Here is a 15,584-nt window from a genome sequence, read left to right as displayed (position 1 = left end):
TACAGTGATATGTCTGCGTAAGCAGAAGAAACTAACGATCAAAGTCCGAAAACAATTTATTGGACTGTACAATTAACCAAAACAAATTCTCCATGTATACACCAAAACAATACAGTGATCCGTCTTCGAATCACAACTACATACAAGAATAATATAGGAAACAACTGAAATAATTTCCTACTAGTCTCCGCCAGAGACTTCTCCTATATACCAAGCCTAATCCAGATATCAGCAAGAAGATCCAAGCTGGGCTGCCGGGGTAGCAGCTATCCACGTTTGCTGGTGGTCGATTAACTGCCGTTGTGTGGCCGAGCGCCGGCCTTTATAGCGCTTCGGCGGATGAGTACCTCGGAACTATTTTCCATCACGTGGTTTGACGTGTGAAAATAGTTCCAGGATCTGCAGCGACCTCTTCCTTATGTTTATGTGGGCCGGTAGTGGCCCCTGGTGGCCGCTGGTGTCTTTGCTGTGTTGTTGTTGTTGTTGTAGCCGTTCATCAATATTGCTTGTCGGTTGTGTAGTGCTTCGGTGTGCCTGCGAAGTGGGCAACCCGCGGCTGCAGGCTGTCAGTTTGGTTGCTGATACTGTAGGAGCCGTGATGTCTGGTGGAGAAGGCCACAGCATACAGAAAATAAATAACTGCATACATTAAATGTATTCTATTTCGGAAATCATTAGGAATAGGGTATATGTCCATATGAAGTATTTTGATTAAAACGATTGTGTCGCATACCTCAATATTGACCATTTCTTTTGTGACACTCAGTGTATCTGTTAGTTCTGCCACATTCTTTTGATTACAAAAATGCCTACTTATTTAATCAAAATATCCACGGGTGTACTGCCGGTCTACAGTGTCCAACGGGCACAATATTTCGGCGATCATACATGTCGCCATCATCAGGTGAACTGACGGACTGAGCTCCTGTGAACGTGCCGGCACGGAGATCCGTACACTATGGCTGCTCAGGTGGAACTGGGTTCGGTCGCGGCGGCGGCAGATTTAAATACCCTCCGCCCGCGGCGCGCTCACTCCGCCGTCCGCGCCCCGCGCCACGGTCGCGCGGTGGAACAGATTGCGACGGCGTCTGAGATGACGTCGGTGTGATGGCTCCGTCCGCCGTGGTCGTCACAACTATACATTTGCTCGATTTACTCTTGATTAACCCAATCGCTGGTTCCCAAGCCTTGCTAAGATTATAGCCACAGTCTAGTGGCTATAATCTTAGCAAGGCTTGGGAACCAGCGATTGGGTTAATCAAGAGTAAATCGAGCAAATGTATAGTTGTGACGACCACGGCGGACGGAGCCATCACACCGACGTCATCTCAGACGCCGTCGCAATCTGTTCCACCGCGCGACCGTGGCGCGGGGCGCGGACGGCGGAGTGAGCGCGCCGCGGGCGGAGGGTATTTAAATCTGCCGCCGCCGCGACCGAACCCAGTTCCACCTGAGCAGCCATAGTGTACGGATCTCCGTGCCGGCACGTTCACAGGAGCTCAGTCCGTCAGTTCACCTGATGATGGCGACATGTATGATCGCCGAAATATTGTGCCCGTTGGACACTGTAGACCGGCAGTACACCCGTGGATATTTTGATTATCAAATACGCCGGGAGAAACTCAAGAATCACAGCCTACTTATTTATTTACCCACTTATTTCACCATACATTCTGGCTACTTATTTATTTATTTGTTTATGCACTTATTTCACCTTGAAAGGTTAAGGCCTTGTGGCTCTCTTTCACATCTAAACAGAATTCCTCAGTGATTAAACATTCCAATTTGTATGTTACATGAGAAGTATATAAATATAATGATAATAACAATACTTACAATGTGTATATTCATGGCTTCTGGTCAGTTATTAAGCTATAATTCACAACATAAAGGTAAATGTGTAACTTTTTTACAACAGATTTGATCGCTAATGCATTCCTTGCAGTTTATACGTAGGCAGTTCAAGACTTTTTCAGTATCTTCAACACATACACGATCTGTTTTCCACTACCATTGAAAGGAACACGTTTTAATATCGACATGAGAGGGTAACGTTTATTAAGCGCATACCACGTTTACGTTCCAGGTTACAAACGTTGCTCAATGTAACGGCCATCTGCATCCGCGACAGCTTGGAACCGCATCACAGATACCATTTGAGAATTGTTCGCAGCACTCTTCTACAGGTAGAATGTTCAGCTGGCGTGACACAGCTCGTGCACTGCTTGAAGATTGCACCTTGAGTCCAGCCTTCTCAGTCATGACAACAGCAACTTGGTCAACAATTTGCGGCGCAATTGGCCGTCGGCCTCTTCCCGGAGCAATTCCTACAGCGCGAGTTAATTAGAACATCCCAGTCATGTTCTTCTCTCAGGTGCGGAAAGACTGTCTCTAACTGTTTTGTACACTGATGTTTGTGGCAGCGCACAGTCTGAACATCATTCCTATGAAGTTTGGTATCCATACAGTAACTATTTTCCGTCTACAAGTACACAAGAAGCGCAAGTTTAATTATAACCACTCTGTAAAATAAAATAAAAGTATCGACAATATGTATACTTAAGGCTACATTTGCGGCTTCTTATCAATAATCAAGTAATAATTTACAAAGAAACGATGACATGAAACATTTTCACAGCGGTTGCAATCGATAATTCCATCAGTATCTTTGGCACATAACGATCTGTAGTGCGCTACCACCAGGGTTCCAATGGACAAGAACGGCACCTACAACATCTTCCGCAAGAACCAAATATATTACGGTATGGGTGTCAATATTGTTCACTTGTAGCATGCTGGAACTACATCTTCAATATGAGGAATGTCGTTCTACATTCAATAGCCAATCTGTATCATAAGTCTTGCATAAGATGCAATGAAGTGCTTGAAATGAACTTAGCATGGTAGCTAATTTTTCGCAAAATAGTTTGTAGCCTTGTCATTTTCTTTTAGTTTCGGTAACGTTACTGAATGTTGTTATGAAGCTGTTATCCCCACTGACCTAAAAACATTATTTAAATATGCTTGAAATAATCTGCATTCGTATTAACTGCATTTAAATCCTGTCTAGTGCAACCTGGGAAGTCGGGATCGCGGGCAGCTGTGGCCGAGCGATTCTAGGTGCTTCAATCCGAAACTGCTTTGCTGCTACGGTCGCAGGTTCGAATCCTGCCTCGGGCATGGATGTGTGTGATGTCCTTAGGTTAGTTAGGTTTAAGTAGTTCTAAGTTCTAGGGGACTGATGACCACAGATGTTAAGTCCCATAGTGCTCAGAACCATTTGAACCATTTTTGAGATAAATATAAGCAATACACATAAAAAAAAACGGATGTGGCGATTGGAGTATAATAAGGGCTCCCAACTGAGATGCATTTCTTAAGCTTATTCCTGGCCCAGCTCGTCTAGGACGGTGAAAGGAATAGGAGTGATTGTTTGGCGGTACCTGTGATCTAGAAGTGAAGGTAATGAAGCTATTTAGGCCAAAGATATTAGCAAAATCAGGGAATGTACTCTACTGGATATTTCAAGTGAAAGATTTTTATCTCTGGTGTTAACAGAGAATTTGTCATTGAGCAGTGTCTGTTGATTGCTAAATAAGGCCATTCCTTGGGCTGCAGGAGACAATGGCTGATTGTTATGTTAAGCTCGTTAGTTAATACGGCTGTTGTCCCCAACTCTATGACAACTGAATTACATAAGATAAAGGTTACATAGCGTTACGGAAACTGGGTAGTCGATATCAGTCTGGAAGATTGACACTTCAGGCCACATTAGCTGTTTGGCCGAATCCATGTGATTTGCGTCACCACTGAAAGCAAAGGGAAACTAAACAATGAAATTTGTTCATTAAAAAGTCAACTTGCAAGCTATTCATTGCTACGCGAAGTGTGTTACAAAGACAGTCCGCACAAGGAATACCGATTGTTTAATTTGTTACACTCTTTGGCTAGTCGAGTGAACGCATGCCTGCTGGCTTCAATTTTTGAGATAGTAGGTACGAGCCAATCACAGGACTGCACAAGTATTGTGAGCCCCTTTGAACGGCGGACGAAGCATTCTGTGTTCGACATTCAGTTGCTGCTCTTTCTGTTTGCTTCATGCAGGTCTGTTCTGGTCGACTAGTGTCATAGCTTGTTCACTAACGTTGATAATTGAACTGAGGTTACTTTTTGATGGCATTTCCCATGCTACGAATAGGAGAAGTACATGAAGATAGTGGTACGTATTTTGCACCTAATCGTAACATTCTTTCTGCAACGTTTTAGGTCCTTAAATGTGCTTTCACTGACGTAGATCGTGATACATGCCCTTGGTACAGAGTCGGTTTTTCTCTCGTTCATCCATATGATAGGCATACTGGCTACATCTCATTCCCGTTGATTTAATGTGTTCAGTGTTTTTTGGTGTACCTAGAATCTTTCTTTGTTCACCTTACAGATATCGTGGACTTGTATACCATGTGATCCAACACAGGGCATGTGTCATCTTTTGTTTTTTATTCCTTGAGTCTTAATGATCAAATGTTTGCTAAGAACTGCTTTATGCTACACTCAGCTGTAACCGTATATTTTAGTCCAGACGATCGATTTTGGTCTAGGATCAGACCGTCATCGGGCCCACTGCACCACAGAAGAACGAAAACACATGTAACAAAATGTGTAGCATAAAGCTGTCACATCTTAAATCACTGTTACAAAGTACTTACAAAACCAACTCAGCTATGCATCTGCTCAATTGGAATAACTGTTATCAGATGTACATTGCTCCATCATTGATATCAGCTGTCAATACGTAACAGTATGTCCAGTTAACCTCATAGAGGTATTTGTATTGTATACTCATGCACTGAACAAAGTAGGTCAATAAAGCGTTTAAGGCAATGTAAAATTCACCAACTACTGAGTAAATCGATTATCAATACTTCATTGAAGTTAGCATTACACATAATAGCAAACTCGAAATGTGTATGTTACACCATTAATAATTCACTTACCAGCCATTTGCATTTTATGGTTACTATGTTTCTCCCCTGGACGCTTATGTAAAAATTATAGATAGTTTGATAACCATTATTAGTGATTAACATCGTGAGACCTGACAGTAATTCAAGTACCTTTTCTAGCACACCACATGCTTATAATTATATAGCATATCACTGAAAAGGATATCTTCGTGCAATCACAACAAATGGACACATAGCATTTACAAATCATTATATTTTACACTAAATCTCCGCTGTATCAACGTACGTCAACAGTTTATGTCACATTAACGTTTTCTTAATAGTTCACAACACGGATTATGGTCTACGAGTTCTCGTAATTTTTCCAGCCCTGATTTAAGGCAATGCTTGCTATGTTCCTGTACCTCTTATCAGAGTAATAGGAGTGGTCGTGAATCACACATCACCAATCATGAATTTAAGCTCACCTAATTGCTTACGAAAACATCATTGTGGTTTCTAAATACTTGCATATTAATGTAGCTAAGGCTGCCCATAGACATAAAGGAAAGAAACTGTGTTGGCACCTATTAGGCACATGAAGTAGCTATCTATTACTACTGGTTACCTTTATCCAGCTCATAATTCTGCTAGGAAATGGATTGAGAGTAAATCGAAGAAAGAGGAAAGTAATGAGTAGTAACACAAACGAGAACAACGAGAAACTTAACATCAGGGTTAATGGTCGCGAAGTTAAGGAATTCTACCACATAGGCAGCAAAATCACCAATGACGGGCAGCGTAAGGAGGACATCAAACGGAGAGTAACACTGGCAGAAATGGCATTCCTGGCCAAGAGAAGTCTACTATTATCAAACGTATGCCTTAATTTGAAGAAGAAATTCCTGAGAATGTACGTCTGCAGCACAGCATTGTATGGTGTGGATTGTGGGAAAGCCGGAACGGAAGAGAATCGAAACATTTGAGATGCAGTGCTGCGGGTGGACATTGAAAATTAAGTAAACTGATAAGGTAATGAATGAGGAGGTTCTCTACAGAATCGAAGAGGAAAGGAATATGTGGAAAATACTGACAAGAAGAAGTGACAGGATGATGTGACATGATGTGATATTAGGGAATACCTTTCATGGTAGTAGAGGGACTGTAGGGGGTAAAAACTGTAGCGGAAGACAGAGACTGGAGTGCATCCGATAAATAATTGAGGACGTAGGTTGAAAATGCTGAGATGAAGGGGTTGGCACAGGTGAGGAATTCGTGTCGGAACACATCAAACCAGTCAGAAGACTGATGAGGGAAGACGCAGAGAGAGACAGACAGACAGACAGAGAGAGAGAGAGGGGGGGGGGGGATGCTGAGTTGTGAAAATAATGTTGAAAACATTGACAAGAAAAAGGGACAGGACAATAGGACACGTGTTAAGAAATGAAGCAATTATATGTTACTAGAGGCAGCTACAGACAATAACAGCTGCAGGGGTAGACAGAAATTGGAATATGTCCAGCAAATAATTGAGATGTAGTGTGCAATTGTTACTCAGAGATGCAGATGTTCGCAGGGGAGAGGAATTTGTGGCGTGTCGCATCAAACCAGTGAGAAGTCTGATGATCCAAATGTAAAGGAAAGAAAGTTGAAGGCAGTATCATGGAAAGGGAATAGGAATTAGATGAAGATGAGGTTATAAGAAAATGTATTGCGGAATGAATTTTACAAAATATTAAACGATCTAACTCGAACATTATTAAGACTGTAGGGAGAACTAACAAGGACGAAACTGTTTCGTCTGCTAAATGGCATGTGTGAAACAGCCGAAATACCCTAAGATTTTAAGACTAACGTAACAATCCCAGTATCAAAGACTGCAGGTGGTGACAGATGTAATAGTGAGCCAACGGTTTAATAAGTCGTGTTTACAAAATACAAACACGGACTATTATCAGAAGAATGGAAAAACTGATAGAAGTCGACCACGTGGAAAATCAACTTCGGTTCAGGAAAAATAAATGAACCCATATGCAATACCGATCTTATAACATCTCATGAAATATACATGAACGCAAAGACATCTATCTTTCTATCATTTGGAAGTTAAGAAAAGTTTTTCATTGTGTTGACGGGAATACAGTCTTTGAGGATAAAATATGGGGAGCGGAACGTTGTCTACAACTTTTACTGGAACCAGACTGCAGTTTCAAAAGTCTTAGAATATGGAAGGGGAAGAAGCAGTTGCAATGCAATGGTGTTATTCAGTCAGTACACGAGCAGGCAGTAAAGGAAATCAAGGATAAATCTGGAATAGGAATTAAGGCTCTGGTAAAAAAAAAAAGTTTAAGAGCTTTACAGTAGCACTGTCATTCTATCAGAGACAGCACGGATCTTGGAAGATCAATTATATGTAATGAATAGCCTCCTGAGAAAATATGAACATTAATAAAAGTAAAACAACTATAACGTAGTCGACTTAAATCGGGTGATACTGACGAAATTTGATTGTAAAATGAGACGTAAAAAGTACTAGAGGTATTTTCATATTTGGGCAGCAAAAAGACTGATGAGACTGAAGATGGTAGGAGTTAACAGGATAGAATTTGCAAATTGTCGACTGATGGAAAGTCTCCTGGAAAAGGGAAATATATTAACGTCAAAGTGTTTGGAAATCTTTATATGAAAGTGAAATGTAGACGATGAACAGTACAGACAAGAAGTAAATAGCAAATTATGAAATGTAGTACAACAAAAGAAAAGTTAAGATTAGTTAGATAAATTCGACGACGAATCAGGGGGAAAAATTGATGACACAATTTGGGTTAAAGGTGTGGTTACTTGATAGGACACGTCCTGAGGCCTCGAGGAATAGTTAGTCATGTTATAGACGGACGTGTGTGGGGTGAGGTTTTGGGGAAGGAGGGTGATGCTGCTCAAGGCTTGGCAACAGTGAACAGGTTCAAATGAATGTACGTTGCAGCAGCTGCTCTGATATGAGGATGGCACAGGATGGACTAACATGAAGAGCTCTACCAAATCAGTTTTCGAACTGAAGATTGCAACATTGGTGTACTATGACAAGAGCCTTTTAAGCATGACGCTGGCTCGAATGCTTTCAGAGTGAATATCTTTTTATTTTTGGCCCCACTGGACAAACACTAAATACTTTTTCCGAAAGTATGTCATTTATAGCAACCAATTGCACTTAAAAATCATGTTGTTCTCTGTTCAATTCTGTTATCAACAAATACTTTAATATTGCTTCTTTAGCGGTATAAAGTAATCGTCATTACGATAGATTGTTCCAAGATCAATATTTTAGTTGCCAATACAACGCTATTGAAAAGTTTACCGTTAAAACTAAATACTCTGAAGACGATTCTTGCATAAATTATGTACTATCTGTGGCACAGAATACAATAACCTTACCTTATTTACAATACCTTCTTAAAGCGATCAGTACTGAAATTTATAGTGATAGAGTACATTCGTTCTTCAGTTTCTGCAGTGCCAACGACGAAGTGATACTACCACACACTTGTGTCGACTGCTTCAAAATTCACAACTGTAGAATATAATTTCGCGTAAGAAGCCATCCATTATCTTTTCTTCGGCGAAGAAAGACAAGTTAGTGTAGGACAATAGCTAAGTGCTTATAATTACTTATTGACACTGTAACAGATATTTATTGTGCTTCTCAATAAAACAGAACTATGTGTGTGTGTTTTTTTAATTTTATTCATATTTCACAGCTGTGTACATGACGGTATTCATTATAGAGGAAGTTTGAAAAAAAAAAAAAAAAACGCCTTCAGTCATAAATTCTTTTTGTGTTTTATTACATTACACGATGCATTTCGGGTGTTGTGGATCCATCTTCAGGTGCAAATCGCCTAATACATAATTTGCAATCGGTCGTATGTGAGGTGAAACGTGTTTTCCTCTTATGAGAGAGTTAGATGCTAGATTTTGTATTTCGTGAAACGAGTGCGTAAAATATGCGAGAAGCAATGAAAGAAACAACAATAAAAGTCTTACCGAACGAATAAAGAAGAATATTTTTAGCCTTTTGAGGTCAGCGAACGTTGGTTTATTTATTCTGTCGTCGCACATTACGTAACTCAAGGTGCACATAGGTTTTGCACATTTCAATAATACAACACAGATGTAGTTTAAGCCGATGTCATGAAAGATAAAGTTTATCACATAGTGTCAGAGATCTGAGTTTTAAAAGCATAGACCATAAATAACATAGACTGCGCACGCCCCTGTCTCTGTCGTATCGAGGTCTGAAAGCAACATCTAAGTCACCTGAATCGGGCAGCAAGCCGAGTTTCCATCATTACGAGCTATGTGAAGTGGAGTTTACATTTAAAGTTTTTCTCATTTCTAGCTGAAATCAAGCACTGATTTTAACAAAAAAATTACGTGCCTTATTGATATTACACAGGCAGTAGTACAGTTAACCTAATTTCTCCGAAATTTCTAGTATTAATGCAAATTTTATCGTTTGTATATGTGGCCAGGTGAAACGTATTGGCAATTACTTTTTACAAGCAACAGAATTACAATTTATCAGTGAATACCTGTTTCTGTGGAACCGAGAGTTTTTAATTCACCGCTTCCACAGGAATAAAAGACAAATGACGATTCCGCAATAATACGTGTGAAACGTTTTTTAAATAAATAAAATCCTTTTATATCAATGATGTCTGCTTTTAGTCAAAGTAAGTATTACATAGGATGACCATTATTGAACTATATGAAAATAATGTAAACTAATTACAAATTACGGTGTGCACTCATTTTATACAACATGTAAACGTTATACAGATTTTCGGATTTGGGTTATGACATGTTCGATATGCCTGCCGTCATTGGCGATGATGTGGCGCAGACGAATAGCGAAATTCTGCATGACCCGCTGAATCGTTGGAACATCGATGTTTTCGATGATCTCCTGAATGACTGTTTTCAGGTCATCAAAGGTTTGAGGTTATTGCTGTACACCTTGTCTTTAATACAGTCATACAGAAAGGAGTCGCTTGTGTTCACATCCGAAGAATATGGCGGCCAGTGATCTCTGGGTACCCCACAGCCAAACTGCTCTCCCCAAAGTGCCCCAGCTGGACATCAAACACTTTCCTGTTTCGTTGGGATTCGAGCTCCGTCTTGCATTAACCACTTCTTGTCGAAATCAGGGTCACTTTGGATAACGGGAATGAAATCATCTTCCAAAACCTTCGGCAGCCACCGTGCTATTAAGGAATATCGCACCGATTATTACGTGACTAAGCACTGCACACTACAAGGTCACACCTTGAGGGTGAAGAGACTTCTCGATCTCGAAATGCGGTTTCTGAGTCCCCCAAATGCGCCAGTTTTGTTGATTGACGATCCCATCCCAGTGAAAGTGGGCATAGTCGCTAAACCAAGTCATAATGCGCATACTAATTCCCATAACGACCCGCGGCCAATCGTGCAGCATGAACGTCCTGACACAAATCGTTCAGAAGTTATGACGATTTTATTTCATACAGTTCAATAATTGTAACACTAGATTTCATGATTTTTGCGCAAACCGGTCAGATACCGAAACAGTATGCAGTGACTCCCACTATGTACGTTCCGCAGTATGGTGGTGTAGACAGTGCAAGAGTTCCATGGTTCAATGCTGCATTGTATTTACTCTTTGTTTTCGATTATATAAGAGTAGTTATTCCTTGTTTTTTCTTGTTTGGGCATTGAATATTATGCATACCGCATACTTCTTCACATTTAATTTATACGTGGAAGTAAATCTTTTCACGAGTTAACCACATATAATTGGTGAGACCGTCGTGATCATGTGCATAACAGTACTTCCACGCCGGCTTCGACGTCCCGTGCTGCGTCTAAAATACACTCCCGCGCCAGCCGCGTCGGCTTTTCATCCAGCACAAAGACGAATTCCTCGTCAGTGTCTATCGAGGCAGCCTCAAGTTATGGAGTTATCAGCAGGGTTACAATAAAACCACCGCCTTTTTGGCAGCATTGGTTCGCCCAATTAGAGAGCCAATTCATCGTAGCACAGATTACGGCAGATGAAACGTAATATAGTTACGTGGTAGCTGCATCAACGGAAGATCTTGCCACAGAAGTCCAAGACATTCCCACTACGCCTCCGGAAACCGAAAGATATGCTTGCATAAAGAATGCATTGATTGTGCGACTGTACCAGTCAAGCTAAACATCTGGTTCAAAATGGTTCAAATGGCTCTGAGCACTATGGGACTTAACATCTTAGGTCATCAGTCCCCTAGAACTTAGAACTACTTAAACCTAACTAACCTAAAGACATCACACACATCCATGCCCGAGGCAGCATTCGACCCTGCGACCGTAGCAGTCCCGCGGGTCCGGACTGTAGCGCCCAGAACCGCACGGCCACCTAAACATCTGGAAAAACTTTTACGAACAGTGGAATTAAGCTACAGAACTCCGTCGCAACTGCTTCGCCGCCTGCGTAACAATGTCACTGACGATGTTTTACGTAATACATGCCTATCCCGATTACCGGCAGATGTACAGAAGATTTTAACGGTGTGTTCCGGAGATGTGCTAGCGCAAAAAGGTGATCCACTAGTAGAAATGTATCAGACGTCAAGCGGCCGGACCATTGCTACTGCACAAGATAACACAATCTCAGCGACTTTGTCGTCACTACGGCGTCAACTAGCTGAGCTTGCAATACAAGTGACACGCTACAAAAGGCAACGCACACGTCAACGATCAAGGAGACGAAATCGTTCACCAGCGACACACAACATACCTGTGTGTTGGTACCGCAGAAAATTTGGTGATGTCTTACGGAAGCGAATGTAATACCATTACAGTAGCAGGTACGACCACTCCCACCGGTAACACACGACGTTTGTTTATTACGGACCGCAACACAAAATTGCAGTACCCGACAGACACCGGAGCGGAAATTTCAGTGTATCCCGCGGCCAAGTTACCAAGACGCAGCCGCGACTATGCTTGCCTGTGTGCTACAAATGCCGCGCGGGATTAGCCGAGCGGTCTGTGGCGCTGCAGCTTGCCTGTGTGCTACAAATGCCGCGCGGGATTAGCCGAGCGGTCTGAGGCGCTGCAGTCATGGACTGTGCGGCTGGTCCCGGCGGAGGTTCGAGTCCTCCGTCGCGCATGGGTGTGTGTGTGTGTGTGTTTGTCCTTAGGATAATCTAGGTTAAGTAGTGTGTAAGCTCAGGGACATGCAGTTAAGTCCCATAAGGTTTCACGCACATTTGAACATTATTTTTTGAACGCTACAAATGATACAAAGATTACGACATACGGAACGTCACTTTACTACTCAACCTCGGATTGAGTCGTACCTTTGAGTGGCAGCTTACTGTGGTCGATGCATCTCACCCACACTAGGAGCAGAATTCCTGGCGTTCTATGATCTGGTACTCGACGTATGTGAGCTGCGATTAAGCGACGCAACAACGAGTGAGGCTGCACAGGGTAAGGTGGGCTACACTGCTACTACGACAGTCAGAGTGATGGCTGGGGACACGAAATATATACGATTACTAAAACATTTCCCGGAGATCAAGAGGCATTCAATAACGTTAGCACTTGTCAAACACTCCACGGTGCATCACATCCTCACTACCCTAGGCTCTCCAAATTATGCACGCTCGTGACGTTTAGCACTGGATAAATTACAATTTATCAAACGAGACTTTCGTAGCATCTCAGCTCAAGGTATTTGCCGCTCTTGAAGTAACAACTGGGCAGCCCCTTTTTCATGTGGTACCAAAAAAGAAGAATGGTTGGCGCCCCTACTGTGATTACCGACAATTAAATGGGAGAACCATTCCTGACAGATATCCCGTGCCGCATATAGAGAATTTCTTTGCCGCGATACAAGGCAAAACGGTCTTTTCAGCAACAGATTTGGTCAGAGCATACTATCAGATTCGTGTTGCTCCTGAAGACGTTCCCAAGACAGCGGTCACAGCGTCGTTTGGTTTATTCGAGTTCATACGAATGCCATTCGGGTTGTGTAAAGTAACGCAGACTTTCCAGCGATTCAAAATGGCATTGAGCACTATGGGACTTAAACTTCTAAGGTCATCAGTCCCCTAGAACTTAGAACTACTTAAACCTAACTAACCTAAAGACATCATACACATCCATGCCCGAGGCAGGATTCGAACCTGCGTCCGTAGCGATCACACGGTCCAGACTGTAGCGCCTAGAACCGCACGGCCACCCCAGCGATTCATGGGCGAGATAACGCGTGATCCAGAATTTTGTTATGCATATATGGATGATGTGTTCGTTATGTCTGCATCTGAAGAGTAACATATGCAGCATTTGCGGAAGGTGTTTGAACGTTTGCGAGCGCAAAGAGCAATAGTGAACCCATCAAAATCTATTTTTGGCGTCAAGGAACTCCAGGTTCTTGGCTACACATCCGACCAACGCAAGACAAGATGAAAGCCATACGAATGTAACCAAGACCGGTTGCGATTCGGCAGTTGTACCGTTATCTTGGTATAATAAATTTCTACCAGCGGTTTGTATCGCATCATGCCTCACTAATAGCAGCATCGAATGATATTTGAAGGGTGCATATAGGCCAAACGATAGACTGCAATGGGTACCCGACGCAGAATCCGTTTTCAATGCTATCAAAACAGCAATATCGGATGCAGCTCTACTAACACACCCTGTAGCAAACGCGCCGTAAGCATTAATGGTCGACGCTTCTGCTAACGCAGCTAGAGCAGTGTTGCAGCAGATGATAAACCAATGTTGGCAACCACTTGCTTTCTTTAGCGAAAAGCTGTCATCCTCACAACAGCAGTGGACGACGTACGATAGCGAGCTGTACTCAGCCTTCGCTGAAGTAAAAAAACTTAAGCATTCTTTGGCAGGCCGTCATTTCAGTACAGTACAGCACCACAAGCCATTAACTTACGCCTTCAAAGTGAAGCCAAGTAAGGCATCGCTAAGGCAACTGAGGCACATTGTCTACATTGACCTATTTACAACCAACGTCACATACGTGCAAGGCAAAGTCAATGTAGCTGCTGATTGAGGCAATGGACGTGATCGAATGTACACCATCGCACATTAAGGCCACAGCTGCAGCTGTTGATTTACATGCCGCGGCACGGGCGCAACAAAACGATGAGGAGCTGCATACAATGCTTGTGCAACAATCAGGTTTCCAACTACGAGGAGTGACAATAGTGAGCATGAAAGTGGAGTTATGCTGTGATGTCACCAAGCTAAAACCTCGGCCATCTGTTCCGCAGCAATTTCGAGTCCAGGTGATAGCTTCAATATACAGAAGAACCACGAAGCAGGTTAAGCAATGTTTCACCTGACCGAGCTCGAACATCGACTATAAATTGTATGTCCAACAATGTATGACCTGTCAAAAGAACAAAAATCTCATGACATGTCAAGGCACCGCTAGGTATATTTATGTCGCCTAATGCACCGCTAGGTATATTTATGTCGCCTAGTGAGCGATCTGACCAAGTTTACATAGATATTGTAGTCCCACTATCAACGTCCGAAGACTGCAGTTACTGCCTTACAATCGCACATAGATACTCGAGATGGCCTGAAGCATTACCTAAGGCAGATATCACTATGGCGAAAATGTATTTCAGAGGATGGATTGAGAGTTCCCGTTGAGAACAAAGACAGATCAAGGAGCTCAATTTGAGGCGTAGCTCTTCAAGACTCTTGCCACATTGTTAGGTATCCAGCGAATAAGGGCCACCGCTTATCAACCCGCAGCGAACGGCGTGGTGAACGCCTCCACGGACAATTATAATCAGCCCTTCGATGTCACACAGCAGAGTGGACAGAAACAGTTGGGATTGTTTTACTGGGATTGCGAACAGCCTTCAAGCCTGACGTTGCCACGGTGGCAGAGCTGATGTACGGCCAATCGTTACATCTGTTCATCCACAATACGGGAGAAGTAACCATCACAGCATCTCGTCTAAAGGTCCACATACAGTAAATAATCGAGATGACAACAGTTTCAAGATCGACTTTCATGGCGTACCTACCACCGTTGCACCTCACCGTATCATATCGGCATTTCAAGATTTACAGTCAACAGAAAAAGAACTGACATCGAGAAACATGAAGAAGATAGAGGCAGCAACTAAAGATCCTCCGACATGGCAAGCTACAGAGGGGCCTCGATGAAAATCGGATGCTACCGCGCAGCAAACATCAACAGGCGCTACCAGCGTGCAGCTAGAAGAACACACTGTAACACCCCAAATATAGAACCCATAATAACCACCCTTTATGTTGCAAAAGAAAAAGTAAAATTAGTCATCCTGACAATGACGGCACAACTGACAACAAAATTTACACTTTTGTCACTTTGATTAACAGGGATGTTATATAAATACTAATGGTTATTGAAAGTCGCGAGCTCTATATCTTCTTATCTCGTGTTTTCTACTGAAAATCTCGTGCTTGTACTCTTGTTAACTTTACTATTACAGAGATCGCCTGGACTTCATTTTTTTTTTAAATTGGTCCTGTGCGCAACAAATAACTTACTTGGTCTTTCTGCTGCCACTGTTTGATCTGCTGCATTTCATTATT

The sequence above is a fragment of the Schistocerca nitens genome, chromosome 5 (assembly GCF_023898315.1).
Source record: "Schistocerca nitens isolate TAMUIC-IGC-003100 chromosome 5, iqSchNite1.1, whole genome shotgun sequence".
NCBI lineage: Eukaryota > Metazoa > Arthropoda > Insecta > Orthoptera > Acrididae > Schistocerca > Schistocerca nitens.
This window is presented reverse-complemented; position numbering follows the sequence as displayed.